Genomic DNA, 9739 nt, shown 5'->3' with positions numbered 1-9739 from the left:
ATCCTCAGACTAAGGTCCGATGATCTCACGACTGATCTAGTGAGGCCCCTTCCAGCCCCACGTTGGGCGCCAAAAAGACTGTGGTGGTTTAGCCCGGATCACCACACAGTTTCTTATTCACCCTGCCCCTACCTAGTGGGACAGGGGAGAGAAATTGGGAAGAAAGGAAAACTCGTGGGTTGAGATAAAAACAGTTTACTAAAAATACTAAAAACTACAAAGCTAACAGGATATAAGGATATAAATATATACAAAATATACAAAATGAACAATGTACAATTTCTCACCACCCGATGTCCGAATGACCGACGCAGCCCGTCCTGAGCAGTGATCACAGGAACAACACTGAGCAGCAAGCAAAGGGGGAGAGCAAGCTAGCAAGGTAGAGGGAACGATGCCAGCAAGCAAGAGAGAAGAAAAGAATGCCAAGGGTGCCCAAACGGATACCCGACAAGAAAAGGAATAACTGAAAAATGATGCCCCCTCCCATGGGCAACCCCCACTTATATACTGAGCATGACGTTTATGGCATGGAATACTCTCTTTGGCCAGTTTGGATCAATTATTCTGTCTGTCTTTTGCCCAGCTTCCTGCATCTGCACGTTAACGAGACCTTAACGAGACTTGGAAAGCCAGACAGTGTCCTTGGTCTCATTCACAACAACTCGTATCATCAGAATGTTTTTATCAACATTCTTCACACACAAAATCCAAAACACACCAGCTACTGAGAAGAAAATTAACTCCATCCCTGCTGAAACCAGGACAGAACTCTACCACAATTCCTTGGCTACTGCCAGTAAACCTTAGCTCTGAAGCAACTATGATACTGAAATACTAAAAGAGAGTGAAGAATAAAAACTTACCTTTCCATAAGAAGCAATACTCTGATGCCTAAAATTTGGGAAAATGTTTTGAGTAAGTTACTCAAATCTCCTGTAGCTTTAAGGTGTGAAAGGTGGGAAGCCTGTGATGTTCAAGTTGAGAAACTTACTGGCTCTGCTGTACTAGCCAGAGATTCAGCTTGACTCAACAACATCAGCTTGCTCTCAATAATATTGTAACTTAGAAGGTGCAGTTATTTTCTTCTTAAAAGGAAGTGTAGTGACACACTATACCGAAATTTCAGTGAGTTCCAAATGATAACTTGCATTGTTATTGTTACTAGCAATATTATTAATATATTAATATAATTAGGGACACTCCTGCGTAAGAAACATGAGAACTATCCAGCAGCTTCCTCAGACTCTGTTGGGTCAGAAATGTTGTTTGTTTAGTTTTTTTGTTTGGTTGTGTCTTCAATTTAGAGAAGGAAAAAAGATTTGTTCCATACCTAGCCCCACTGACCATAAAGTCTACTTGGTAGAGCAACTTTCTTACAGTTCCATGCAGCACACTGTTTTACCCTTAGACTCCTCTCATGAAATACATTTGTCAAGACTTTCATCAGGGCCCAAACTGCATTCCCATTTTATTTGACTTTCCTGACCTTTCGTATCATCAAATATGTTCTTCTTGAAATGTTACTTTAATTTTGGCTTGTCCAGCTTTGTCCTCTATCAGTACTCTACCAGTACTTCTATCTGCACAACGTATGTCACTTAGCCACTTTGAGCTGGATAGGCTTCTACCTTTTCTATAAAGTGAGAACTACTAGCGCTCCCAGAAAAGCTTAAAATCCCAAAGATCAGATTTTATTCCAAAGCAAAGCTTTGTAAAACATCCAAAGTGAGACAGAATAGAAAAGGTGTAGATGAACATCCTGTCGTCCGCTCGGTTCTGTGTCACGGCAGGTCCGCTCGTCCGTAGACGGTCTCAGTATAGCAGCTCTGCAGGTTTGTAGAAGATTATGCACCATCCCCTCCCCAAGCCCAAAGAGAACATTTTATTCCTTCCCCTTTGAGACTGGAATAGCAGTTCTGTTCCCTGCTTTTCTCAGCACTTTCTGCAGTTTCTGCTCACTCTTGTCTTTTTTTTTTTTTTCTTCCTCCTTCTCCTTTTTTAATCTGTGCTTCCACCAGTTTCTCCACTTGTGCAATCGCAGGGAAGGCACAATCTTCCCCCTTTCCAGAGCGCAGCCTAACCCAGTTGGGAACAAGACAAACATCTGCCCTGTCGTGCCATGTAATCTTTAAATGACGCAGGAGACATTTACCTACAATAACCGCAGATAAACTAAACACCCTCTAGTAAACCAAGTACTCAATAAATTTTAGTGATGTTTATAAATTACTAAACAAAAATTATTATAATAATAAAGGGTGTATGTACTCAATCTCAACAAACTTGTCACAAATAATTCACAAAATAGATTTTAATCTGTAAAGTACTTCATTATTCAGTGAAACAAAATAAATTGCTGAACTCCATAGGTCTTAATGCAACTTACCATGAAAACAAAACTTGCCAGGTTTAAGAAAAATCCCTAAAATATGTGCTTCAGAAAAGTTTCTAAATGCTTCAGAGCATATCTTCTATTTGAAAATGCAAATTTTCTATTGTATATTACAAAAATCTAGTGTCTATATTTACACAGTATATTCCTAACTCACTGGTAGTATCAGTGCATGTATTATGACAACATGCCAAGTCATATCATATTGGTCATATTACTGTGCCATATCGTACCCCCAGGATTAGCATCACATTATAATAAACTGGCTAAAATGCTTTAATTTTTAATGTTCTAGGGTTTTTAAAGGAGGCTATGTAAGGAAACAAACAGCCCACTTAACCATTACCTGAGTGTCATTCTGCCCAGTAACTTTGTGACCTACTCACCAATTTCTGTCAAATTTGCAAGTGGGATAGACATTTCAAAGGCCATCAAAGTTTAAATTTTGTTTCATTTGGTGGGTATGCATGGGAGATAAATTGATGCTATCCCTGAAAGAAAGAAAAGTAGCCGTTTTACCTTTCCAGGCAGCTGCTGGCTAGCCCAGCAGCACGTCCCTCTCAGTCAGCCACTCACATCTGCAGGGCAACCATCGCTAAAGACAAAGGAAGGAGCTGGTAGTAGTGGTAGTGGGAAAATTAAAACACACACCTGTAGGAAACTGTTTTTCATTAGCTCAATTGCTCTTGAACAGATTGCTCTATTTTTTAAAAATCATTAAGGAAACTTCTACTTAATCTGTTTGAAACACACCGGATTTGATCTCAAAGTGTGTCCTGTTTTCACTGGAATTAAAAAAAAAAAAAAAAAGAAAAAGAAAAAAGTTTCTGTATTCTGTGCTGAACAGTCATTAGATAACACACCTGAAAAGTGGCATGAGAATCCACTTATCTGTGGCCTAACAAGTCATCCTTTCTGTAAGCCTAATGAATCTTTGTGTTTGTTTGTTTGTTTGTTTGTTTGGTTTTTGTTTGTTTCCAAAATGACACCAGTACACCTGTAAATGCAATACTTCCCAGCCAGGTAGAAGAAGTAGGTCTCAACTGTTTCAGTGACAATCTCAGACTTATCTCCTACTTGCTAATTCCCTTTGCCTGAAGTCTTTTTAAAAAGCCCTATGGCCCCCTTCAGCATCCTTTTCCTATTTCTTTCTCTTCTCAGCTCCTGTCCCACCGTTAGTCCATTAACATCATTTGCAGACACTTCCCTTCTCTTGCCTTTGCCTACCAAACTGTCATTTCTTGTTCCCTTTCTCAGCAACTATCCTCTCTTCCTCATGTCTTGCTGATGTGGACTCACATTTAAATTTACATAAGACTGCTTGCAAACAGAGTGACAAAAGTAATTTTATCTATTGTTCTGTTACTACTTTGAAGCAATACAAATTAATGGAAGAAATGTCCTTTTAATCTATGTAAGTTGTGCTACTTTGCTGTCATGGGATCAATCAAATCAGTGGAAAGGTTTCTATTGATTTCACTGAGTTTCTGGACAGCACTTCTCTTACATTTCTCCAGATGCTATAAGATTTATATTTTTAATGGTCATTTTAACTAATTTTCCTTTACTAAAAGTAAAGCTTGCCACACCATAATTCATTGATCATCCTTTTAAAAGACAAACAGATTTTGTACCTTTTAATCCTTACACGTAGTAACTGATCTTAATGACTGCATATTTTTAACAGTTCATTTACTTCATTTTCAGATTATATAAGAATGCTTGATGGCTACCATTTAGTTAGATGCTTTTTGCTCTTTAAGAATCTCTCTGCTGACACCTCAGTACACACCCACATCTCATCTTTGTTACTAAAAAAGATGACCTGAGGAAATGTCTTCATTTGTTATGAGTACCAGAGAACAGAAATTTAATTTCTCTGCAATACTTTTTCTTTTATAGCCACCCAACTAATAGGCCCACCAGTTCTATCACAGCTTCCTCGTATTGATAAAGCATATGTTTGTTAGCAGGTAATTCATTCTCTTATATATGGATTCTTTGTTCTTCAAATTCCCTCCTTGGCCTTTCTAATTTTACTTCTTTCTATTGCTTTCAAGATGATTGGATTTGGGCTTTCCCAATGATACATTTTAGGCTCAAATAACTTAAATATTGAACCTTGACATTTAACTATATTGATCTTTTCCTTGCCTTCCTATTTTCTTTTATTTGTTTAGGGATATTTGTTCTGAGACTTTTGTGCTATGCTTAAGTACCCTCCACACTGAGACTAAAGATTTTCATTTCAACACTTCTGATTGAGGCTATTTCTTATTTATTTCCTTCTTTTGAAAGTAGAAAGGTTTACCTGTCTTTGCTGAGGACAGAATAATAAACTACTAGATCTTTTTATGAATATTTCCCCAAAAAAAGTCTGAATACTGTTGTGTTACGTTCATGATTAATCAGCATTTTTTTTAAAAGTTGGGTTTGAGATGTGTCCTGCTACTATCTGTTATTTTGGTTGATGTCAGTCTACAGCTTCCAATAAACAAACATTGATTTAACCCCTCTGTACATAGTTTATTGTTAGGGTTGTTTTACTGGAGTTGCCTTCTTTGTTGAGCTTCTCCTATACAGTGCACTTAATGTGTTTTTCTTGATCTGTCAGATGGTGTAAGCCTTCTGTATGTGTATTCCTATCATTAAGGATTTGCATTTTGTCTGTTTATTAGCTTCTCCACAGAGCAGCTTTCTTCACCAAGCTGTTAATAAGCATTTTTAATTTTTTTTAAAAGTTGCTTTTTTTTTTCCCCAATAAATACACACTACATATTAAATACACAGTGACATGGCACATCATATAAGTATTATTGGCACTCATTGGCATTACCTTCATACATTTTATTTATGATTTTCTATGTAAAAAAATACAGCAATTTCCCGATGAATGTATAGAAAGTTATGACGCCAATCCAAGCTATCAAATATGTAGTGTGTGCTACAAATTTGACAGAAAAAGCATTTTGGATATACTGTAAAATCATCAAACAAATAAAATATTCATTATTTGCACAGGTGGATTAAAATCAATAAATGCCATTTTGTTGTTATAAACTGTCTGATGTAACAAACATCAGCCTAGCAGAGGCATATATTCATATGCAGGTATAATTTTTTATCTAGCTTTTTCCACTTAAGTCTCTACTGGCTTCAAGAGCCACCATTTTTAAAGATGTCAAGATGATACGATTTCCAATAAATCATTAGAAATTACTAATAATCAGCCACACCTGAAAATGAGTGTTAAAAAGTAGCTCTGTGGAAGTTAACACTAAAAACCACAGTGACTTGTAGGGCAAGGGGCAAGCATTTCATTTATGGCCACCACCTGGTACTCAGTCGTAGGTTTGAGGATCTAGTGCTAGGGATTCAGATTTTATTTTTCCTGTAAGTATTCCATGCATGTCATTGATATCAATGGGATGTTGTAAGCTGTAAGATGTTTAATAAAAAAAAAAAAGGCAGATTTTACAAGCAAAGACTCCAGTTACTTGGATAAAGGGTTATATAGTTTTCCCCTTAATTCAGACTCCCAAGTACTTGTTTTACAAACTGCAGAGTGCCCTCAAATGTATTGACTTCATTATGGAGTCAGAGTATTTATTGTGTAATGCTGAGTCACATAAAAAAGAAAGAAAGGCATTCACCAGGCTGGAGGAAAAAAGTGATGGAGACGCTAGCCTCCTGCAAAAAAGAAATCAAATGGGTTTTGTGGAGTTTTTCTTAACATAAGTAAACCATGAGGAACATTGGCAGAAATATGTTACATAGTATATACCACCTTAATAGTGAAATTATTTTCTTATTCTGCTGGTGCTCTCCTTTTTACTCAGAAAGGAAACTAGAGTTACCCCGTGTATACACACTTAGGCACACACAGTATATGCCCCAAATGCAGCAGGATCTCTAGCACGCTAGAGGGAGCCATTACATAATTGCTATGGCCCTTTTATTTTTTTTATTTATTTATTTATTTTCCCCAATTAGCAGAACTTGCATAGAAAATCTCCGGACATCCTGAGACATACTGCAGGTTTGGCACAGGCTGTGGAATAAGGAGAAGATAGCACAGGACTCAAGTTACAATGAAATAAGGTCTCCCAGTAGCTCAGGGGCTTCGTCGGGCGTTTGTTCCATTTTAAAAAACTGCGCTGCTTTTATAGGGGACTTCTGCAAACAAGTGACTTAGCCGAATACGCCGATTTCCCTCAGCCAATCTGAAGCCCTCATTCAGAAAGCAAAGCCCATTTTGTAAACACGTCCTTTATTTCGTCTGTCTGTCGCTCTCGCACAGAAAGTTGGCACGGCTGGGAGCAGCGATCTTATGCTGCCACTGATGTATATATAGTTTATTTATATACCCCGTTTTAACACAGCGTATGGTTTATAATGGTTGCTAACAGACCCGTTCTGCACGACAAACTATCTGTTTCAAAGCTACAAAGCGGTCCTCAGGACGGGAAGATGGGTCTAGCAAGAACACTTATTTGAACTGATAAATTTGTAAGACTTTCTCCAAGTCAAATGATACTTACGGGCGTAATAACTCGGAAAGGGCTGAAGGTTATCCTACCGAGCAAGGCGAAAGAGCAGCTTCCTTAGCTGAATATTTTAAGAGCCGCTCCTAAAATAACTGTCAGGAGCGTCTTATAACTGCTCCAGAGCTGTTTTTCCGTTTTAATTTTTTTTTTCTTTTAATTTTTTTTTCCTCTTTTCCCCCTAAATGATTCATGCTACTTACACGCTCGTCACTCACAGCTCACAAATGGCAGCTTCATGTCGGTACGCGCCGGGTCGAGACCGGCGCTCCGGCAATCCCAAGGCTCGCCTCTCCAGCCTGGGTCCTCCCCTACCTCCCCTCCCCGTGCCAAACGCCCCCGGCCCAGGGCCTCCCGCCGCGGCGGGGGCGGTGGCAGCGAAGGGAGGGGAGGGCTCTGCGGCGGCCCCGACTCCCGCTCCCCCGCACCGCGGGCAGAGGGGATGCTCCGCAGGGAGGGTGAGACCCGCTCGGGGCGGCTCCCGCGGGGAGGGGGGTGTGTGTCCCCACCATCCACTCGATTCCCGGGGCGGTGCAGGGTGGTGGTGGGGGACTCGGGGGCCGTGCCACGGAGTCCAGTCCTCGCAAGTGCTTTGGGGGAGCGCGGGGGTGTCGCGTCCCCTTCTCCTCCCCCCACCAACCCCCGTCATCGCGGAAAATTTGCTAATACATCTTAAAAATAAATAAATAAGGGGATGGGGGGCGTAAATAAATAAATAAGGCGAAGCCGGGAGCAGCCGGGGCCGCGGCGCTGCGGTGCGGGGCGCCCAGACACCGCAACCCGCCCGGCCGAGCCCCTCGCACGTTGCGCGTCTCCCACCGAACCGCTCTCATCAATGACACCCAGCGCCCGGCGCGGCCCCGCCCCCCGCCGCCCCCCCTCGCCCCTTCCCATTGGCGGGTCGGCTCCGGGGCCGGTCGCCTCCGCCGCCTCCGATTGGCCGGCGGGGAATCCGTATCAATGTTTAAGCCGCGGCGTGAGGTGAATCGAGGCAGTCGGCGAGCGGCGCTGGGCGAGCGCGGCGCGGCGGCCCCGCCGGTGCTGCAGTGAGGGAGGCGAGGAGGAGGAGCGGGGGGTGGAGGGGAAGGAGAGCGGGAGAGACAGAGAGAGCGGCTCCAACTGTTGAATTTTTCGCTGAATTCTCCACTCACCCGCGGGCGGCTGGTGGAATGGATCTGGTTTATCGGGGATCGGCGTTCCCTTCGCCTGCTGTCTGGCTAAGACTGGCGACCGTCTGTTTGAAAGGGACCACCCATCAATGAGGCAGAGAAGAATATATATATTTTTTTTCTTCTTCTTCTTTTTCTTTTGAAAGCCTCTCTACCACACGTTGCCGAATTAACTGTGTACTTTGGGTCTGGACTCAAATAAAGGAGAAAAAAACAGTGCAGAACTGAGACTCGGAACTAGATCTGTGAGCTATGTATTGGGAACCTATGTTTTTGTCGTGTTTTTTTTTTTTTCTTTTAATATGAAAGATTTCTGACTTATTTCACACATTACACTGAGGAAAGGTGGTTAAAAACACTCAGCAAAGCAGGAGACAGACGCGCCTCTGTGCCAGTGAGTGGATAACAGCCTTGTTTTCCTGATCCTCAGTCTCCCGGAGAAAGAGGTATAGTAAAAGTGTAGCTGAATCCAACACCCCCCCTTCTCTTTTTTTTATTTTTCTTCCCCCTCTTCTCCAAAATATAAATCTGATTAATTTATTTTTCCTGTCTCTAGAGTGAGTCAGAGAAGCGTTAGGAAGAAGCTGCAACTAATGTCTGTGAAGGGAGGAACATGAGGCTATAGTGAATGTGATTTGTTCCACTGGATCTGACTCATCCAGCAGATTGAAACACCTGCATTTCTGGATGTGCCATTCTTTTATTTCTGGTTGTTAAAATAACCTGAAATAAAATTTGGTCCCCCTTTGCCGATATTGACCTGTACACCGTATTGCTGAGAAAGGTGTATCAGAGACGGGGGGAGCATCTGGCGTTGCCGCCGCTTTTCTCCCCTGTGCCAAGATGTTCAGAGAGGCTGTTACAGCTTGAAAGGGCTGCAAAAAAAATGCATCGCACCAATCGCGGAACTGCATAGATTTTAATATAAGCGAATTAGTCGATTAAAAGGTCCCCCACTTTGTTCGTCGCCAGGATTGTTTTTCCTCTTCTTCTCCCCTCCCCTAAATGAAGAGGACGAGGCGGCAGTGTCATTGGAAGGAGACGCTGAATAGAAAGAAAAGAGAGGCACTTGACAGCACAGCTCTGTGAATACAGAGACTGTTTCCCTTTTAGTGAGAGACTAAGAGAGAGAGAGAGAGAGTGTGTGTGTGTGGTGGCTTTTCTTTCTGCCCCCCCTCCCCTCCGCTTTCCTTTCTCTCTCTCTCGCTCTCTCTTTTTCTGCCCTTTTTTTTTTTTTTTTTTTTTTTTTTTTTTTAAATCTATGCGTCCAGCCACGGGTTGCCTGTTGATTTCCCCTCGGCTGGCAAGAAAAGCAAACTGGAATTAAACTGCATCGAGAAAAGTGCAGCTCCTCAGACACGCATACGCACACAGGCATAGATATAGACGGAGAGAAAGGATGTGGTGGTGGCGGCGGCTACTGGCCTGTCTTAAAGAAACCCAAGTGTGCATCTAATTGAGCACAGCCTGTGATTTCTCTGTAAATATATATATATATATATTTGCTGCTAATGATGAAGGTCAGCTGGTGGGTTTCTTAATTCCCCCCCCCCCGCCAAAAGGACGAGTGGGAGGCTGGTAGAGGGAGAGAAAGGAAACTACAAATCCGGACAGTAGTTTTTGCCAGTGGG

At 41.9% G+C, this 9739-nt stretch overlaps 1 protein-coding gene across 2 annotated transcripts in view; it reads left to right on the top strand.

Moving 5' to 3' along the window:
* Positions 1-8066: 8066 nt before the first annotated feature.
* PCDH17 (protocadherin 17) overlaps positions 8067-9739 on the top strand; it is a 91442-nt gene continuing 89769 nt past the window's right edge. For both annotated transcript variants that reach the window (XM_086771794.1, XM_086771795.1), the window contains exon 1: positions 8067-8554. The gene's annotated coding sequence lies outside the window, so the exon portion shown is untranslated. The remainder of the gene's footprint in view (positions 8555-9739) is intronic.

This window comes from Chlamydotis macqueenii, chromosome 1 (genome assembly GCF_036417535.1).
Source record: "Chlamydotis macqueenii isolate bChlMac1 chromosome 1, bChlMac1.mat, whole genome shotgun sequence".
NCBI classification, from domain to species: domain Eukaryota; kingdom Metazoa; phylum Chordata; class Aves; order Otidiformes; family Otididae; genus Chlamydotis; species Chlamydotis macqueenii.
Note: the sequence above shows the minus strand (reverse complement) of the source record. Positions and strands in the feature narration are given on the sequence as shown.